This window comes from Panthera onca, chromosome A1 (genome assembly GCF_046562875.1).
Source record: "Panthera onca isolate mPanOnc1 chromosome A1, mPanOnc1 haplotype 2, whole genome shotgun sequence".
Taxonomy (NCBI): domain Eukaryota; kingdom Metazoa; phylum Chordata; class Mammalia; order Carnivora; family Felidae; genus Panthera; species Panthera onca.
In genome coordinates, this window is record NC_138339.1 from 81,271,097 (window position 1) to 81,293,359 (window position 22,263).

The 22,263-nt window shown below is 37.0% G+C and overlaps 1 non-coding gene across 1 annotated transcript; it reads right to left on the bottom strand.

Annotated features, from left to right (window-relative positions):
* Nucleotides 1–21,832: 21,832 nt before the first annotated feature.
* On the bottom strand, nt 21,833–21,941 carry LOC132682541 (U6 spliceosomal RNA). The gene has a single exon (XR_009611726.1). It is a non-coding gene; the product is annotated as a U6 spliceosomal RNA (small nuclear RNA).
* Between the last annotated feature and the right edge of the window lie 322 nt (nt 21,942–22,263).

Consider the following 22,263-nt stretch of genomic DNA (forward strand, 5'->3'; position numbering starts at 1 on the left):
TAGTAGCGTAGCTGGGGGAAGCTATACATTCTGCCAAATTTGGTAACTTTTGGTAGTTTGAGGCAACATGAGGGTTTTTAAAACTAGCATGTAAAGGTATCAGAGGCAGCAGCATGGAAACAAGTTACTGAGACAAACAAATAATGAAGTCAAACTGTAGAGATTTCTTCAAAGTCCGTGCCTACTGCAAACCAAAAGCATGGCTCCACCCCCTTGCTCTTCCTGGGCCAAAGGCTGTTGTGTATTTGGGTAGATAAGAAGATCTGAAATGTCTCAGTGCTGAACTCTACCCAAGGGTCTCTGATGGTATGTTTGCTGTTTCCCAAAAGTACCCAGGCACCAGTAGAATTGGGTGAGAATGAATATCAAAGCCAGTTTTCAAAGGGAAAAGGAGACACTTGGCAATAGGCAGCTAGTTAGGCATGTATAAGCAGAGAAGGGCTCTCTTTGGGGCTGAGGAGGGTGAAGGGCAAGCTGTGAGGTAGGAGGGAAAGCTTCTTGTTGGTATCTCTGAAAATGACCACAGGAGCTTTGGGCACCTTCTGGCAAGACTGCCTCCTCTCCCTTGACTTACTGCACAGCCAACCAGCCTTTGTACCACCCTCAGGGCCAACCAGGGACCTCCAAAAATGCCACTGAAGAATCATAATTCCCAGCCTTGAGGTCCCACTTGCATCCTTCTGTCCCAAGCAGGGCACTGGCGCACACTTTGAGAGGTGATATAAATTCTAAGAGTAGAATTAAATTAGTTAATACATATGGAAAGCACTTAGGAAATGGCCTAGCACAAAGTAAGTGCTATAGAGTTAACCATCAATACCATCATTTCCCTGACAGGGAAACCAAACACAGAGAACCCAGACAGTCCAACTACTGAGTACAGGTTCATAACCCTCACTCTTACTCAACAAGGAAGCCATGAAACCAAGTGCTGAGTGATATGTCAAACATCCATCATGCAAGGGGAAGACTGATTTCAAATTTAGGGCTCTTGACTCCAGATCTGGTATCTTTCCACCTTACCCTGTGGCCTGGGTTATCATAGCATGTATGAGAGAACAAGTGACCAAAGTGAAGAGGTGTCTGCAACACAGCAATTGATCCTGTCTTTGAACAGAACCATGAATGTCTGTCTCTATGAGATTATGGCCCTCTGGATCCAAGAGATGTAGGAGGAAGAATAGAGTCAATCAGTCCAGAAGCACTGTTTCTAAAAATTCACTGAGCTATTACCATTAAGTTATGTCTGACTGGTGTGTTCTGACACATTAGCAAAGAAGTACTAGTTCCCCACAGGGAGTTCTTTGCATTTAGCCGTATATACCAACTTGTGCTTGAAGTCAAAATAATTGCCCACTCTTGCCCTGGAAAGTTTCAAACACACAGTGACTTGCTACATGTCCAGAAATTGATCACTTCATCATCAAACAAACCAGCCAGGGGAGCAATTGCTCCAACAGGAACGTTAACAGGCGAGAAAATGAATAGTCTCATGGTTACAAATGTTTTCTGCTGCCATGACTAAAAATTGCTGTGATTTTTTTTAAAGTTCATATGCCTAGATATTTTACTGCTGAAAATGTCAAGCCACTGAGCTATTGTTATAATAACTGACCGCTCCACGATAGCATTTCATGACTGTTTTTTCTGTTGTCAAGTAGTCAGCATTATAGATTCTGAATAAATTTGAGCTACTGCTGATCTGCTTTCCAGCACACAGCATTATTGGCTCTGAAGGAAGCATTAATGTTGCAGACTGTGAATGTATATTATGAATAATACCAGGGTACAAATATTACCAAACCTTTATATGTGCTCTTTGTTTCCTAATAAAACTCGTGTAAGGTCCTCCAAGGGGCCTGTCTCAGCTAACCTCAGAATTCACTCAGCTTATTAAGTTAATACAGTAAGTTGCCAAGTCAGGGCTTCTCTGTTGCTGCATGCAGTAGGATGTGATGGTTTTTAGAAGTGGCTTATTTAAAAGCTTTGCCCTTCCTCGGAAGAAGAGTTCATGTAATATGACTAAGTTATTATAATCATCATCCATATTCATTAAATAAAATTATTTTTCAAGTATATTACAGAATAAATATGCTAGACTTTAATTCTAAAACAGGACAACACCTTTCTAATGCGGGTATGCCTCACTTTAAATAAACCAATGGTTATCTGATCAGTTGACTGCATGTGAAAGGCTTTCTTGGCAGTGTCCAAGCTGGGTGAGTCCCTTGTTGGGTATCTGTTCTCTTACTAGCATCTGTTACTCAGGGGCTTTGTTGACTCATATATAGTCCCTCCTTAGGTACCAAGAAGATAACTAGATAATCTTTTGAGACCACCCAGGTTTGGGCAATTTTCATCCAACAATATCTAAAAAGAGATGTTATGAGTAACATTTCAGAAAATAAATGACCTTATTTGAGAAGAACCAAAGTAAAACTGGAGACAGAATTACTGGATAATGAAGTTAGATAAGTATCACTTACAGCATATGTAACCCAGGTGTGGCCTTATTTAATCTTTCCTCACAGAGAAATTAGTAAAGTCTTTGGCCCTGAGTGGCTTAGGTTGGAGTGTCAGCCCCTTTCTTGCATCATCCACCTTTGGGATTCCCAATGACACCCTCTGTGGGGCTTTTCAGATTCTCTCTGCATTCTCTCAGCCTCTCCCTCTACTTACAGGTTTCTTTGTTTTGTTTTGTTTTTTGTTTTGTTTTTTGGTTTTTTGTTTTTATAGCAAATGCTGTGGATTTCTTACTGCACTCTGCACTCTGGCTTTATCTCATACTGATAGTGTTGGTCTCCTATGGTGTGTTCTCTGCATCTAGTCCCAAATTTGCATATTTCTTCATTGTTAACCCACCTCCTAGGTTAGGTCTCAGCTATATCTCACAATCCTTTTCAGCTGCACTGCAGAGCATCTCCTGGCTTCTGATGCATTTGGGAAAAGAGATGGGCAGAGAAGATGTCACTCTGAGCTCCTAGCTATGCTTCAGCTGAGGCAGTTCGGCTTTGAGTTCTATTACTTGTAGTGTTCTGTTGAGATTTCATTCCAAACAAGATCTCCTTGCAAACAAACAAACAAATGGAGAAGTTTGAATACTCCATGATTGAAAGCCTCCCTTTCTTCACAAAGTCACCACAGGGTCAGGGAACTCACTGTTTGTATTCATTGTTCTGTTTATCTATTGATGTGTTATAAAACCATTGGAAACTTGGCAGCTTAAAAAGGAAACCATTTTATTGTACCTCCAGAGGTTATGGGTCAGAAATTCAGGCTGGGCTTAGCTGGGTGTTTCTTTTGTTCCCTGTGGTATTGAAGGAGTTCACTTGGTGATATCCAACTCTCAGGTGGGTCCAGGGCAGGGGCAAGGGGTCCAAAACAGTTTCACTGTCATGTGGCTTGATGGGGATGGCAGAAAGTGTGGGCTTAGCTGGATCTGTCAACACAAGTTCCCACACAAGGCCTCTCTAGCATGACAGTGTCAGGGAAACTAGAACTCTTGGATGGAAGCTTGTGGTTCCCTAAAAGAGTGTTCTAAGTGACGGGAAGTAGAAATTGAGAGACTCTCAGGGCCTTGGCTCAGAAATTGGTACAGTGGTACATCTACTATTATTTTATTGGTTAAAGCAGTTACATGGATTCCCACATTCAAAGGAAAAAGATCTCTCATAAGAAGATTAGTATATACATGAAGCCTTCTTTAATCTAAGATAGATACAGACCTCTACATGACCCAAATGGCCACAGCATCAGGAACTTTACCTTCCTCCTTTGTTTCTGGCCTCGGTTCTCTTCATGGTCTTGTAGACCACTGGCCAAGAGGATCATCCACCCGAATTGACCCATACTTACCAGTGTAGGGGAATAATAGCCTCACAGTGTCCATTATATATTTCTGAACTGACTTCCAAGAACACTGACTATTCCTATCAGTCATTCCAGTATACAAGATGAAGACGTTTTTCTTTGACTAGGTTTGCCCTATAAGATATAGAACATCTAGTTAAATTTGAATTTTATTTTTTTTTTTTTTTTTTTTTAATTTTTTTTTTTTTTTTTTTTTTTCAACGTTTTTTATCTTATTTTTAGGACAGAGAGAGACAGAGCATGAACGGGGGAGGGGCAGAGAGAGAGGGAGACACAGAATCGGAAACAGGCTCCAGGCTCCGAGCCATCAGCCCAGAGCCTGACGCGGGGCTCGAACTCACGGACCGCGAGATCGTGACCTGGCTGAAGTCGGACGCTCAACCGACTGCGCCACCCAGGCGCCCCAAAATTTGAATTTTAGATAAACAAAAAACTTTTTTTTAAGTATAAGTATTTCCCAAATATTGCATGGGATATAGTCATACTAAAATATTGTTTGTTTAGTCTCATAGCCTTAATTATTTTGCTGACATGGTTAAAGCAATAACATATATATATATCAAAGTGCAATAATGGAGACAAAAATCACAGAATTCTTTGACTTTTCTTTCCCATTGCAAGAGGTTTATAATTCACTGAGTGGATGAGGGTGAGAGGAATATAGTTCTATCTGAGGTCAATCAAAGTTTACACCCACCACTTAGCCAAACTATATGTGAATGTCTTTTATTAAACAAAAATTTCTGTTTAGCAGTTGCTTCAATCATTCCCTTTCTAAGCTGAAGAAAATCTCTACATTTAAATATAGCTATATGAAATGCCCAGAGTCAGTCAAAAATATTTATTGTGTACAATGTGTTAACATAATTAACATGTGGTTCTTGCCTGGTAAGAGTTCAGAATCCAGGGGAGATACATATATCTGAATAGATAATCACATGCCAATGTGATTGATTTTCTAACAAAACAAAAGCAGAGTTCTGTGGGTGTGACTAATAGGACTCAGGGAGTTTGGGATCTTAAAGGAGGTAACATTTGATCTGATCTTGAAAGGCAAGTAAGAAATTCCCAGGCAGAGAAGGAGAGCAAAGGGATTCCCAGCAGGGATCTAAAAAAAAAAAAAAAAGTCATGAAGTCATGAAGGAGCTGCTATACTTGTGAAGCAGAGAAGGTTCCGGTCTAGTTGAAACTAGAAAGGAAGGACCAGAGCCCCACTCACTAGGTCTCACTCATACTACTACTACATAGGAAAGATGAGGGATGGCCTCAGTCCACGTCAAAACTCAGTAACAGCAAGACAAAGGGTAATAAGAGCAAGTGATCACAGGGCCCAACAAATAATCAAAGGTAAAAGGAAAGATGCCTAACTTCTGTAAGGATAAAAGTAAATTGCTGCTATAGCTCTAGAAACTTTTATTCCCATCTCGCTGCAGCAAAAGCCAATTTTCTATGTGAGGCTGGTTTGGAGGGTTGCATAAAATAATTGACTACCTTTCAGTTTTGGAGATGATGAGCAGAAACATTCCCCAGGTAGGGATTACCCTGCCACATTGTATGAGGAAAAAAAAGGAGCAAAAGCTTTTAATGATTTCATTACATATCCTGTGTGAGCAAGATTTCAATCTGGCTAGAAAGCAAAGATTCTGTGCCTGCTAAAGCCATGTATACTTGAGTATTGCATAGTCATAATATATGATTAGCGACAGCCTAGTGGTGCAACATCGGTAGGAGAACATGGTGAAGAGCCAATGTCCAAGTCTAACAAAACGACAGAAAGCGTCTTTCTGATGTCTGACAAGCTTTCAATTATTTGATGTCTTTCATAACTGATCTTAATAAACGTAACTATTAAAACTTGAAAGACACAATGAGAGACCACTACACATCTACTAGAATGACTCAAATTAAATATATATATATATATATATATATATATATATATATATATATATCAAAGTGCAATAATGGAGAAAAAAATCACAGAATTCTTTTAATTCTTTGGCTTTTCTTTCCCATTGCAAGAGGTTTATAATCTCATATAATCTCACTGAGTGGATGAGGGTGAGAGCAATTTAGTTCTATCTGAGATCAATCAAAGCTTACAACCACCACTTAGTCAAACTATATCTGAATGGGTTTTACCATATATGACAATATCAAATGCTGATGAGGAAACAAAGAGGCTAGAACACTTCTATTTTGCTGGTGAGAATTCTACTTTGGAAACAAGTTTGACAGTTTCTGGTAGATGTAAACTTACATGTAGGTTACCCTTAGAGACATGAAAACCTATGTTCACACAAAGACCTGCATATGAATGTTTACAACAACTTAATTCATAAATCCTAAAAGCCAAAAACAACACCAAATTTTCACCAACTAGTCAACAGATAAATTATTTTAGAGCCACATGATAATAAAAAAGAAAAAAACTACAGATACATGCACCAACATGGACGAATCTCAAGAGCATTATGCTAAGAGAAAAAGGTTCGACTCAAGAGACTACATACTGAATGATTCAATTAATATGTTATTATAAAAAAGGAAAAAAATTACAGAAACAGAAATCGGATCAGTGGTTATTGGTAGCTGGACAGGGGAAAGAGTTTATTAAAAAGGCTTATAAAAAATTATCCCAGATCTTGACTTTGGTTGTAGTTACATGACTATATAGATTTGCCAAAATTCATTAAACTGTACACCTAAAACACACGAATTTTATTGTGTGTAAATTATATGTCAATAAAGAGCAAAATAAACTTGTATCTTTAAAACAGGAAAAAAATAACAAAACAAGATATGAGGGAGCATTGTCCTGAATTTTCATTTGAGTATTGGTTTGACTATTTCCAGCTCTGAAGCTTTTTGACCCTTATTTAAACTTTTATTGACCATAATTATATCCTAAAGATCATATTCAATGACATACTTGAAAGTCTATCAGTCATTTGTACCAAGTTTGAGAGAATTTATTTCTATTGACTATGGGCATCCACTGTATGTAATAAACAAACATCTCTCCTACGCAGCTAGAGAGGCCCTAGTTGTGTGCCATCTTTGAAGAGATTGAGGAAATAGTCACTTAAATCATTTTCTGTATTTTATGGTTTAGATGAGGAACTGCAGTTGATTCTATATCTTATATACATTAAAACAGCAAAAAAGACACCTCTTGAGAATATTAACACAGTGGTAGCCAAATAAGTTGTGTATTTTGAGCACTTCATTTTATGAAGTAGTTCTGAATACCACAGAGGGAAACATGGAAAGGTTTCTTCTACTACTTTTTCTCTGCAACAGTGCTTTTGCTTTCTTAGTTAGACAAGTCTCAAAACACAAAGCCAAGACTAATTCACCAGGGCAGCCAGTGTTTCCCTTTGAAAACAGGTTTCTTATCTTTCTTGTTTTGATAGTCCTGGTGTTCTGATGTAAAACTCCTGAGGTGTTCCATCAATAGACTAGGCAGTGGTTATTTTATGAATAGCTAATCTAAGTTAATAAATTGCTCATCAAGGGGCAGAAAAAAATCAGTGGGTCTTGAGAAACACAACAAAGGAGTAACCCTTAGACGAATTTTCTACAGTGACATCTGAGGCATGTCTGGAGACATCTGGCACTAAGTTTACAAACAAGTACTCATCAAGTGAGAGGTAAGGTGAAAATCTTCAAATCCATGTAGCATTCAAATTTTAAAGCACAATCTTATTTAGGCAAGTTTTCCATTAAACTATGTGCTGTGAATGTATGTGTGAACTGCTGGTTATAATATTAGTTGGTATCAATGTCTTTCACCCAGTGTTTCTGGCAGCAGTGCTTTTAAGAAATATGCTGTGCCAACAAAGCAGTAACTAATGTGCAATAGAGCAGGGAGGAGGCTCACGGCCAACAGGAGCATGGGGGCTGGGCAGGCATGAAGTACAACTTTACCAAAGAGCAGAAAATTTTGATGTTTCCCAACACTGATTTGTTCTCCCAACCATTTCAATATGCTACTGGAAGCCACAGCCAAACAGTTTCAAGTGACTTTATTAGAATATTTCAGTCTTATTAAACTGCCTTCCTTTTGGGTGCCTTGTTGTTTTGATCCCAGGTACTGAATCAATTAACAAATTAATAGGACTTTCTATAAATAGAGGATTCCTCTATTCTGCATTTAATTTTTTACACACACACACACACACACACACACACACACACACACTTACCTTACGGTCCCAAGAACTTTGCATGTTATACAAATATTTTCCCTGACTGAAATTGTTTAAAGTGGCTAATATCCGGACTCTTTATTCAAGTATTTGGCATTAAAACTATTATTAGTTTAAATTTCAATTTTAGAAGTCCTAAAAGTTGACTTATAGATTAAAGTTTCTTTTCATTCAACCCATAGCCAGTGGTTTCCGGTAGTCTGTGTATTTGTCAGGCATAGTTTGGATTTGTCCTCAGACACTGGAAAATTATGCTAATATTCTTAAATTACAGAATTTATAATAATAGCTAATATTTACTATGTATCAGGCCCTGTCACTTTACTTGTATTAATTTATTTGGACTTCACAGCAATCCAGAGAAGTAGGTATAATTACTTTAACAATGAGAAATGAAGTCAAACATCCTTCTTGCATTTATAACCCTGTCTCTGCCATCTAGTTGAGCAATTATACTTATCTTGTGTTAGACAATGAGAAACAAAGACTGCCTAATAGCAATTTGAAACAAAGATGAATTTATGGGATTTCCTGGCAAGGAAGATCTGCATTATTCAGGTCAAGCAGTTCTCTAACCAAGCAACAACTGAAAGGACCTGATTTAGAGTCAAAGGAGGAGAAAGGCAATATTCTAAGTCCAAGCTGCTAAATTGTGGATTACTTCCCTCACTTTGCAAATAGTCATCTGCTGGTTTTACATCACTGATACAGAGAAGCCAGGTTTCTAAACAAGTCTAGGATGAGTTATGAAAGATTCCAGTGGGCATAGGGTCATCCAGCAAACATGCTAGATGCACATGCTTAAACTGTGGCTAGATTTCTATTTCACATCCAAAAGATACCAGGTGACAACACCACATCTTTATATTGTGGTAGGAATAGCATCTACCTGGAGTGAAATGGAAGCGAATCAGGTGCTTCTACATTTCTCTATTCTCTGATGACACAGGCACACTCACTACAGAAAGGACCATATGTGTTCAGCTCCAGCAATTTCTAATTTGCTTACAAGCTTCATATTTGGAAACTATTCTACAAACAGTGCTCCCAAGATTTATACGAAGTGCATAATAAACAGAGAAGGAATGTTTTTCTTGTGCCTCCTAGGATTTTAAGAACTTGGAATCCTGGCATGGCCATAGCACAATTCAAGGAACAGGGAAAAATGAGCAGAAACAAAACAAAACAAAAGCAAGATAGCTATTTTGGACTACCTGAGCCTAGTCCACCTTTGGCCCTTTTGTCACTAGCAAAGGACACCTTTCTAATTCCCACTATTTTAGGTTATTTTTCTTCTAAGTTAACAGCAGGACATAGAGTGTAAAAATATGCCGGCAGCTGGTGTAACTCCTGTAAAATGTCATCCCAAGAACAATGTTTCACATCAAACATGTAGGGGATGAGATAAGCACAGGCATTAATCCAATACTCTCCCTCACTGCCAGCAGAATGCCACAGCAGTAGCAAATCCATGAAACACAAGCACAAGTATGTGGAGAAAAACCTCACTCAGGGTAGAAATAAGAAAATGTCTATTAGGTAGCTTCCTTCCTTAAGCCCCAATTTTTTCCTTTAGATTGTTCTTTTGTATAAGCAGTTGTTCCCTGAATCTTCCTTTCAAAAACTAATATTCCTAGAAAGAATAAGCACCTAGCCATATTAACTCCCTGGCCTAAACTTTCTGACTAATAGTGACCCTTTGTCAAATGTCACATTTCATAACGGACCAACTGAAAAAGAAAGCAGCCTAAATATGTAAAAACCACAATAATAACAACAAAACAACTAACTTTCAGCTTGTGCATTATAAAGAGTTTCTAAGATTGTAAGTCATGGTTCACATTGAAATATTGTCTAGCCCTAGAACTCGTATGATTTTAGAACTGACACTGGAGGACATAAAAATAATTCAAAATAACACAATACCCAATTACCAAAAAATCCAATACAGAGAAGCAATAGAAAAGTATCAATTGGTGCCTAAGAGAGTGGTCAGCAAGCCAGTATGGACTGTGAAGTTGGGTCAACTGTCTAGGGTTCCTGTCTCTGAAAACTAGTTAGTCCAGAATGCAAAATGAGGCACAGATAGCCAAGACACATTTTCATTCAAACCCAAATTATTGCAATAGTTTGGATATAGCCAGCACAGCTGATCAGACATCATCAGGAGAGATTTGATTCAACTGGCAGCCAAGGGGTCAGAACTTTACCAAAATACCTCTGTTCAGGTTTTCTCACAGCATTCTTGGTTTACCCATTCTATATATTTTCAGCTGCTTGATTAGCATAGATTCACTATTCCAGTTGTCTTGCAGGAAACAAAAATTGTAAAGCCCTAGCCTCTGCACCCTGAGAATTTATCCTCTAGATACAGAAGAATGCTTCAATAGAAAAAAAATTTGCAAAGGATTATAAGGGTATATGACAACGACCATAAAGTACTATCTTAAAAACAAATGCACAATAGCTGATTTACCTAAAAAAAGTAATCAAGTTAGGACAAATTCAATAAGAAAAGATCTCCTGAATAGAGACAGTTTCTCTCACATTTTATTTTTAAAAAATTTTTTTCTCATCTTTTTTAAAATTTAAATTCAAGTTAGTTAACATATAGTGTAGTATTGGTTTCAGGAGTAGAATTTAGTGATTTATCTCTTACAGATAACACCCAGTGCTCATCCCAAAAAGTGCCCTCCTTAATGCTCATCACCCATTAATCCATCCCTCCACCCACCTCCCCTCCAACAATCCTCAGTTTGTTCTCTGTATTTAAGAGTCTATTATGGTTTGCCTCCTACTCTGTTTTTATCTTATTTTTCTTTTCCTTCCCCTATGTTCATTTGTTTTGTATCTTAAATTCCACTTATGAGTGAAATATGATATTTGTCTTTCTCTAACTGACTTATTTTGCTTAGCATAATACACTTTAGTTCCATCTACATTGCTGAAAATGGCAAGATTTCATTCTTTTTGGTCACCACGTAATATGCCATTGTGTGTGTGTATGTGTGTGTGTGTAAACATATATATATATATATATATATATATGCAAATGTGTGTATATACATGTACACATACACACACACATGTGTGTATATGTGTGTGTGTGTGTGTGTGTGTGTGTGTGTACACATTGTCTTATCCATTAATCAGTAAATGGACATTTGAGCTCTTTCCATAATTTGGCTATTGTAGATAGCACTGCTATAAACATTGAGGTGCATGTTTCCCTTCGAATCAGCATTTTTGTATCCTTTGGATAAATACCCAGTAGTGCAATTGCTGGGTCATAGGATAGTTCTATTTCTAACTTTTTGAGCAATCTCCATACTGTATTCCAGAGTGGCTGTACCAGTTTGCATTCGCACCAACAGTGCAAAAGTGTTCTCCTTTCTTCGCAGCCTCACCAATATCTGTTGTCTCTTGTGTTGTTAATTTTAGCCATTCTGACAGGTGTGAGGTGTTATTTCATTGTGGTTTTGATTTGTATTTCCCTGATGATGAGTGATGTTGAGCATCTTTTCATACGTCTGTTAGCCATCTGGATGTCTTCTTTGAAAAAGTGTCTATTTACATCTTCTGCCCATTTCTTAACTGGATAATTTGGTTTTTGGGGGTACTGAGTTTGATAAATTCTTTATAGATTTTGGATACTAACCCTTTATCTGATATGTCATTTGCAAATATCTTCTCTCATTCCATCGGTTGCCTTTTAGTTTTGTTTGTTGTTTCTTTCACTGTGCAGAAGCTTTTTTATCTTGATGAAGTCCCAATAGTTAATGTTTGCTTTTGTTTTCCTTGCCTCAGGAGACATTTCTAGTAAGAAGTTGCTCTAGCCACCAGTCAAAGAGGTTTCTGTCTGTGTTCTCCTCTAGGATTTTAATGGTTTCTTGTCTCACATTAGGTATTTCATCCATTTTGAGTTTATTTTTGTGTATGGAGTAAGAAAGTGGTCCAGTTCCATTTCCATTAGTTTGGAAACCAGTTTTCCCAATACCATTTGCCGGAAGAGACTTTTTCCCATTGGATATTCTTTCCTGCTTTGTCGAAGATTAGTTGGCCATACATCTTGGGTCCATTTCTGGGTTCTCTCCTCTGTTCCATTGATCTATGCCCTGATACATTTTAAAAGGGATTTTATAGACATGGATTTTCAGGGAGAAGAGTGGAAGGTACCAGCATAGGCAGAGATACTATATTGCTACAAGTAGAAAATTTTGTTATGGAGAAATAAAAAAGGATCTAACCAAACCAGAAAATGTAGCAAGCCTTGTAGAAGAAAATGCTGTAATGTGGAATCTGCAGTTCAATTAGAGCTTTGTATGTTGGGTAGTTTTATTCTTAAAACACATGGTTTCTCTTAAAAAGGAAATATTATTCTAAAATTTTGTGTAAGTCTTTAGATATTTTATAGCATTTATTTTCCCTCTAATTAAAAAAGTAACAACTCTTCTTGGTAGAAAATGTGAAAAATACAAAGGACAAAGAAGAGTTTTAAAATCTTCCATAATGCCACTACTTAGACTTCATTGTTAATGCTTACAGCCTTTCAATCATTTTATTCTCTGTGTGTGTGGTTTATATGAGATGCTTTATTGTATACAAAATAGATATCTTACTTCACATATAGTTTTATATATCTTTTCCATTTTTTTTTTGAGGGTGGGGAAGGGCAGAGGGAGAGAAAGAATATCATGACCTGAGATGAAATCATGAGTTGGATGTTCAACTGAGTGAACCACCTAGGCATCCTGTATCTTTTCCACTTTTAATATTTTATAATTAACATCTGCTTGGGGCGCCTGGGTGGCTCAGTCATTTGAGCATCCGACTTCAGCTCAGGTCATGATCTCACGGTTTGTGAGTTCAGGCCCCACATCAGGCTCTGTGCTGACAGCTCAGAGACTGGAGCCTGCTTCTGATTCTGTGTTCTCCTCTCTCTCTCTGCCCCTCCCCCACTCGTGCTCTTTCTCTCTCTGCCTCTCAAAAATAAATAAAACTAATTTAAAAAAAAATTTTTAATTAACATCTGTGTTATGTGACATTTTTTCTGAGGCTTTTTATATTGCTCTGATTTCATTAATACTTTTTCCCCAATTTCTATTTTTACAAATAGGAGAAACTATAGATAAAAGCTCGTTATGTTGTCTGAGAGGAATAATCCTTAGCTGAATGAATCACTTAGCTTGATATTAGCATATTTTGGTTCCCTAGATTAAAATATTCAGAGATGACTACATTAGTAAAGATTTGATACACCCTGATTCTGTGAGATGATAAGGGACTAACCCCTGACTATTAGTTCCAAATTTCTTCTGGGCTTTTAGAGTGTGTTCCTGTTTTACTTTGGGAACTAGAAGTCTTGTCTTCAAATTAATGATATACTTTTCTTTGCCATTGTCAGTGTCATTATCAAACCATACTTACGAAATAATTGGGTAACAACACCAAGGGCCCATTGGTTCAAAATATTGTATTGTAATACTACTCTTCCATCACTGCCAAAATCCAGTATGCCCCCCTTCCAAAATCAGTTGATCCTACTCAGGCACCAAAGCAGTAGTTCATTTTTACTACATCTTCTTGGTGGGCATACCATTCAAAAGAGAGATATAAAAAGCACTATTATGTTAAATGTGGCTATTCAAGATGACAAATATTTTTCTTCCTGAAAACAAAATTATCTATCTATCTATATCTATCTGTCTATCACCTCCATTATTCATTTGAGTCTATTATTGGAGATTTCTATCTATAGTTTACTTGCTTCAGTATTCAACACAGTAACTGACATCAGGAAGTATCTTTTCACTTAACAGTGAATGTTCCACAAATAGAGAAACATAACATTGGAGAATGTTTCCTTATTAACTGATGAAGCTTTCTTCTGGGGATGCTCACATGTCCAGCAGCTTTGGCCAGGTGTCATAAGCAGATAAATATTTTATGCCTTGCTCTCCCTCTATTTCTGAAAACTTAAGGAAAAGTTATGGAATTGAAACATTTCAACATAGGCATGAAAATGAGTCCAGGCAAGAAGGTATCTATGCTGGATGCTACATAGAAGTGTTTACCTTCCTCTATCATGTAGAGTAAGGTGACCCTTGCAAAGCCTGGTGGCTAGAAATGTTCAATGTAAAACTGGCAATTTTGACTGATGACTTAGTTTTGCTTTTAATGACAAAGTGTGTAGAACATATTACTTAGGTTTGGCCACTTGCAAAAATATTGCAAGACAAAATATTTTCAGCACTCAACAAAAATGCTTGCATATTATTCTATTAGACTCTGCAAAGGGAAATTTTCAGAGACTGGCAATTTCCTTTTGTTCATAGCAATATATGTTCCTTCTCTACAGATAGGGAGAAACAAATCAGATTTTTCTCAACTTCCTAGGAAATACAGTGAGAACTGGTTCAGCTGTACTTATGTCAGTTAAACAAAAAGAGTCACTTAAAAACTTAATGCAATAGAGTTCACAGAATTTCAGGAGAAAACTAAAATAATCCCTGAGGTGAGCTCTATTGAGGAAGCATAGTGCTAAATTTTTAAAATGGGAACAAGAGATTAGTTTTCTTCTCCATGCTCTCTTCCTTGTGTTTCTTCAAACTACCAAGTGAGTGAATATATAAAGGAGCTGTATATACAGATGAAAAACATGCATGCACGCGCGCGCGCGCGCACACACACACACAACAGTAGGAAAGATTTAACTCAAGTCAATCCATGGATATAGAGCAAGAAAATTCCCCCAATTTTTTTTTAAAGTTGTAATCACTTGAACATTTTGTAGAATAATAAATTATAAAGCCTGAGTCACCATGAGTTGATTCAGTAAAATGAATACTTTAATAGAATAAAACTTACAATAAAAATAGTAATTATGTGTAAGTATATGATAATGAGGCTTAAGCTTAAGAACTACACATATTCTAAATACTATTTAGCACAGCAATATTAAATGTTTCTGGCGTTCTCTGTAAGGAGAAGAAGAAACTGTATGGAAGTCCTTAAGAGTAATGGATCCATAATACAAGGTAACATAGAGAACGTGGTCTGCCCACTTTCGGGAAATGGGACTCCAGGGTATAAATGATGCAGCACTAAGAACCACAGATTCTTCTTCACCCCACAATCATCTTTCCTCAGGGCTGCCCTGTTGCCCACACCCTGGGGAGCACCATTAATATTATGTTCCATGTAAATGGTAACCACTGGAACTGTGCTACAGAAAATGATGTCTCCTACCCAAAGAAGAGTATCAGGAGGAGTTGGCTATTTTAATACCCTCTCCCCACGTACACTTCAATCTTTCATTCAAACATATATTCAACAACCATTTGTGGAGAATTGTTATTAGTTGATATTCTTTTAGTTAAGATGTAAGAAAACCCAATTCAAAGTAGCTTAATTTAAAAAAAAAGGAATTTATTGTTTCATGCAACTGAATAGTCCAAGGGTATACTAGCATTAAGCAAATAGCTGGTATCATCAGAATCCTGCGTGATTTTCTCCACTCCTTGGCCCCACTTCCTCTGTGTTGACTGGTCTTTGACAGTATTTTGCACATTGTTTAGAGCTGTACAAACTACTAAAAGACAAAATTTTCACTTAATAATCACTTTCTCCTTCCTTAATGAATTCTAAACTCAACATAATTATCTTGTGAGACATTAGCCTATCAGTCAATAGATGAATACACAACTTGAGGAATAAAAGTGACCACACCCTTAAAAGAAACAGGCAATTCAGTCTGAATCAGGATTGCTGGGGTGGAGCTTGAGCACCTGCATTTTTAACAGCTCTCTGTGTAATATGTATGCATAAGATCACTGGTCTGCAAATTCAACACATAGCACTAAGAACTAGTTTTCCTACATTTGTGAAATGTCTAAAGGAATTCAATAGTTATTGTCATATTAAAATGTATCTAAGTTATACTACTGCCAAACTTTTTTATTTGTGGCAGTCCTAAGAGTGGATGTTTCACATTTTCTAAAACACATAGGATCCATAGAAGCATCTCAGCTGTTATTAAATTTAATTCTCTGTGTTTACTCCCACCTTCAGATAACTTTTATTCACATATAATATTAGGGAAAAATCTGGGTAAAACTTGAAACCCCAGTATGAATTGTCAGAAGTGTGTTGGCATAGTATTTTTGACATATTAACATATATTCCTTTTTTCTCCGAGAATTTCCTCCAACTCTTCCTCCCTTCATTCAAAGAATATGACTGAGAGGCAGGATAAAACAAAGCAAAAACAGAGAAGTCTAAGAGTCTTGCTGGCTATAGTTTTCAAGTACTTAAGAATTTAAATGAACTGGGGCACCTGGGGTGTTCACTCAGTTGAGTGTCCAACTCTTGATTTTGGCTCAGGTCGTGATCTCATGGTTCATGAATTGGAGTCCCACCTCAGGCTCTGCACTGACAGCACAGAGCCTACTTGGGATTCTCTCTCTCCCCCTTTCTCTGCCCCTCCCTCGCTTGTGCATGCATGTGCACTCTCTCTCTTTCTCCCTCTCTCTCTCTCTGTCTCTTTCAAAATAAATAAATAAACTTTAAAAATAAAAAAAGAACTTAAATGGATAATATCTGGAGTAGAGACAAAATACTCAGAAAAAATAAGAAAGAAAAATTCCATACCTACCACCGCCACCTACCACCTCTACCACACAAATACAGACAAGAGAGAGACAATAGGAGACATTTTGGAAAGTCCTATAAGGAAGACCCGATGGGTCCTTGGAGAGAAGGCATAACTGTAATGAGTTTAAGATGAGAATACAGAAACCCAGAGTCTCTAGTGCTTCCTTATCCCAAGGCTTGGCACAAAAACAGCAAAAATTTTCCTGTGCCCTACTCACTCATCTCCACCAACACTAGCACAGAAGTAAGAGAAAGAGATGGAGAAGCTAAGAGAGCCACATGGACACACATAGAATTTCATACTGTCTTGACTCAGCTGACTAAAACTCTTGGTCATTTGACATGTGCTAAATCTGTCTTCTGGAGAAAAAAAATGAACTTGGCAAAGATGGACTGTCATTTAAAGAGTGCAGGACCACAAAACTTGAGCCATTCCATTCCCAAAAAATAATCTGTATATATTACCCAAGGAAGAAAAAAAAAGGATTATTAGACAAAGCCTTTCCATCTATTCATAAGAATTTTTATATGCTTGTGTATTAGGTAGCTACTGGTGCAATAACAAATTATCCTCAGACTTAATGGCTTAAAATTATAGTAATTATTTATTATCTTGCATGGTTTCTGTAGGTCAAGAATATCAGAGTGTCTTGGTTATGTCATTTTGGCTCAACTATGTTTGAAAGATCCCACTTCCAAGATGGTTCACTCACATGACTAGCAAGTGCACCTTTGCTGTTAACAATTGGCCTCAATTCCTCTTCTCCACAGAGTTGCTTGAGGGTTCTCATAACATGTTGGCTGGCTTCCCTCAGGAGAGAGGTTGAAGAGAAGGCAAAGCAGAAGCCACAATGTCTTTTATGACCAAGCTTCAGAAACTGTACATTGTAACTCCCTCAAGATCCTATTGGTTACACAGGTCAAGCCTACTGATTATGGGAGGAGATCACACAAGATCAAGAATACCAGAGGGTATGGCTCATTAGACACCACCTTGAAGGTTGACTATCACAGCTTGCTACTTTGTAATATTTCCACTACATAATAAAGGATGTTTGACCCAAATGAAAAAAAACATTCTAATAAATGTCATCCCTGTCAATCATCTCAGATATAAAAGAGAAAAGGAGTTCACCTCACTTTGAAAAGGAAGCAGTGAATAGGTTGTGTTTTTTTAACTTAACTCTGAATGAACTTTTTGTCCATTTCCCAAAGGCTATCATATCCATATCATGTGGATATAGAAATCTTCATCTGTGTTGCTTAGACCAAAAAAAAAAAAAAAATAAAACATGAAACCTCATCAGTAAAGCACTGAGAAACCAGTATGGATATATCTGATTTTAATTTTATTTTCAGTGGAAAATAAAAGAGGCATTGCTATAAAAATTCTTCTGATTGGGGCACCTAGGTAGCTCAGTTGATTGAGCAACTGACTCTTGGTCTCCACTCAGGTGAGGATCATGGAGTTGTGGGATCAAGCACCACATTGGGCTCTGCACTGAGCATGGAGCCTGCTTGAGATTCTCTCTCTCTCTCTCTCTCTCTCTCTCTCTCTGCCCCTCTTCCCCATTCACTCTTCTCTCTCTCTCTCAAAAAACAAAAACAAAAACAAAAACAAACAAAAGTACACACACAAAAAATAAAAAAAAAAAAACACCAAGAAAGAAAGAAACAAAAAACCCCAGAACAAAACTGTTCTGATTAATATCCGTTTCCTAAAATCCTAACCTTCCACTCACTGCTTTATGAAAATAGTCAACTAACTTAGGACCCGGCAAGGAGAATGGAGGTTTTCCTGATCTCTGTCCAGAGAATTACCAGCAGCAACTGGTGTTTACCAATAACTAAAAGAGAATTTTTCTACTCCCACATCTGTGCCCTGGTATTGTGTAAGGCCCCCAAGCCTGCGTATAACCGTGGAAAGGTAGGTAAAACACAAACAGCACAATGAAAGCTTAATTTTATCTACATAAAACAAAACAATTTGGTAACTTAATCCATTTGGCCACTACATTTAGTCAACTCAATTTTTTTAAAAAAGTTTTCAAAGAAGGTTTTAAACAAAATTATGTAGTAGACTCTTCTATTAAGAATAGCAACAATTGGGGTTCCTGGGTGGCTCAGTCTGTTAGGCATCTGAGTGGCTCAGGTCATGATCTCATGGTCTGTGGGTTTGAGCCCTGCGTCGGGCTCTGTGCTGACAGCTCTGAGCCTGGAGCCTGCTTTGGATTCTGTGTCTCCCTCTCTCTCTCTGCCCCTCCCCTGCTGGTGCTCTCTCTCTCTCTGAATAAAAATGTTGAAACATTTTTTTTTAAAAAAGAATAGGAACAATAATAAAATAAATCACTTGCATGTCTTCCCCAAAGAACTGAAAATTGTGCATTATTTCTAATTTTTACATGTGAAATCTCAGAGTCAGAAAGGTTAAATAACTTACCCAATAATATTTAGTAAAGCCAGCATTGAAATTCCTGACTCCAAAACCTATGTTCACTCCACTAAGCACATTATCTCCAATAAAGTGGTCTCCTTTTTGAACACAACGCAAATTTAAAATATTTTGAGCAAAATATTTACAACAGAAATATCATATGCATAACATAGAAAGAGAAAAAAAAAAGTAAACTTTGTCCGAGCCATACAAATGGAATAAGCTAAAAAATTTTGCTTCATGTATTCACGAATAGTATTTTACTTGTCCTTGTAATATAGTCATATACCCATAGTGTCCTAGTCCTTCGGAAAATGAGATAGTTCAAAGAAAGAAAGAAAGAAAGAAAGAAAGAAAGAAAGAAAGAAATAATTTAAAACTGTATAGGTTTATTATTTTAGTACATAGACTTTGGAGTCAATATTAATCTATTCATGATTATATGAGTACTATTTCATCGCTTCATTCTGTGCAGCTGAATCACTCCTCAGAAATTTTTTTGTTCAAGTATAATTAATATACAGAGTTATATTGGTTTCAGGTATAAAATATAATGATTCAACAATTCTATCCATTGCTCAGTGCTCATCATGCTGTGTACTCTTAATCCCATTCACTTATTTCACCCATGCTCCCACCCACCTCCCCTCTGGCAACTACCACTTTGTTCTCTGTATTTAAGAGTCTGGGGTTTTTTGTTTGTCTCTTTTTTTCTTTGTTCAATTGTTTTCTTAAATTCCACATATGATTGAAATCACATGGTTTCTCTGATTGACTTATTTCATTTACCATTATACCCTCTAGGTCCATCCCTGTTTTTACAAATAGCCAGATTTCACTCTTTTTTATGGTTGACTAAAATTCCACTGTGTGTGTGTGTGTGTGTGTGTGTCTACTATTTCTTAAAATTTTTTTTAACACTTATTTATTTTCGAGAGACAGAGAGAGACAGAGCTGAGCAGGGGAGGGGCAGAGAGAGAGGGAGACACAGAATCCAAAGCAGGATCCAGGCTCTGAGCCCTCAGCACAGGGCTCAATGCAGGGCTCAAACTCATGAACCACGAGATCATGACCTGAGCCAAAGTCAGACACTTAACTGACTGAGCCACCTAGGTGCCCCTACTATTTCTTTACCCTTCCATCTACCGATGGACACTTAGGCTGCTTCCATATCTTGGCTATTGTAAATAATGCTGGAATAAACATAGGGGGTCCATATAACTTTTCCAATGAGTGTTTTCATTTTCTTTGGATAAAGAAATTCCAGTAGTAGAATTACTGGATCATATGGTAATTCTATTTTTAATTTTTAAGGACCTTCATAATATGTTCCTGGCTACACCAGCTTGCATTTCCACCAACAATGCAAAAGGATTCCTTTTCTCTACATTTTTGCCAATAGTTGCTATTTCTTGTGTTTTTGATTTTAGCCATTTTGACAGGTCCATGGTGATATCTCATTGTGGTTTTGATTTGCATTTCCCTGATGATGAGTGATGATCATCTTTTCATATTTCTGTTGGCCATTTGTATTCCTTCATTGAGAAAATGTCTATTCAGGTCTTCTGCCCATTTTTAATTGGATTATTTGTGGGGTTTTCAGTGTTCTATAAATTCTTTATATATTTTGGATATTAACCCCTTATTGGATATATCATTTGCAAATACTTCCTCTCACTTAGTAGGTTGTCTTTTGTTGATGCTTTCTTTCACTATGCAAAAGCTTTTTATTTTGACTTTTGTTTCCCCTGCCTGAGGAGACTATCTAGGAAAATTTGCTACAGCTGGTATCAAAGAGATTACTGCCTCTGTTTTCTTCCAGGAATTTTATAGTTCACTTCTCACATTTAGGTCCTTCGGCCATTTTGAGTTCATTTTTGTGTATGATGTTAGAAAGTGGTCCAGTTTTCCCAGCATCATTTGTTGAAGAGAGTGTCTTTTTCCCATTGTATCTTCTTGCCTCCTTTGTCATCGATTAATTGACCATATAAGCCTGGCTTTATCTTCTCGGCTTTCTATTCTATTCTATTAAACTATGTCATTTTTGTGTCAGTACCATACTGTTTTGATAACCACAGCTTTGTAGTATATCTTGAAACCTGGGACTGTGATACCTCCAGCTTTATTTTTCTTTTCCAAGATTGCTTTGACTATTTGGGGTCTTTTGTGGTTTCATAAAAATTTTAGGATTATTTGTTCTAGTTCTGTGAAAAATGCTGTTGGTATTTTGATAGAGATTGAATTAAATTTGCATATTGCTTTGACTTGTATGTACATTTTAATAATATTGGTTCTTCAATCCATGAGTATGGAACATCTTTCATTTATTTGCATCATCTTTAATTTCTGTCATCAGTGTTTTAGATCTTTCACCTCCTTGGTTAAGTTTATTCTTAGGTATTTTATTCTTTTTAGTTCACTTGTAAGTGGGATTGCTTTCTTAATTTCTCTTTCTGCTTCTTCATCATTAATGTATAAAAATGTAACTAGTTTCTGAATATTAATTTTGTGTCTTATGACTTTATTGAATTTATTTATTAGTTCTAGTAGTTTTTTAGCGGATTCTTTAGGGTTTTCTATATGCAATATGATGTCATCTGCAAATAGTGAAAGTTTTATATCTTCCTTACCAATTAGGATGCCTTTCATTGATTGATTGATTGTTTTTAATATGGAACACTTCATTGATTTGTATATCTTTCATGCACAGAGGCCATGCTAATCTTCCCTGTATCATTCCAATATTTTAGTATATGTGCTGCAGAAGCAAGCACTATTTCTTTTTGCTGTCTGATTGCTGTGGCTAGGACTTCCAGTATTATGTTGAATAAAAGGGGTAAGAGTGGACGGACATCCTTGTCTTGTTTCTGATCTTAGAGGAAAAGCTCTCAGTTTTCCCGTTAAGTATGACATAACCTGTGGGTATTTCATGTTTGGCCTCTATTATATTAAGGTATGTTCCCTCTAAACCTACTTTATTGACAGGTCTTTTTTTAAATGTTTATTTATTTATTTTGAGAGAGCACCTGAGTGCATCCACAAACACATAGCACACCCACAAACACATGCATGGGAGAGGGGCAGAAGAGAGGGACA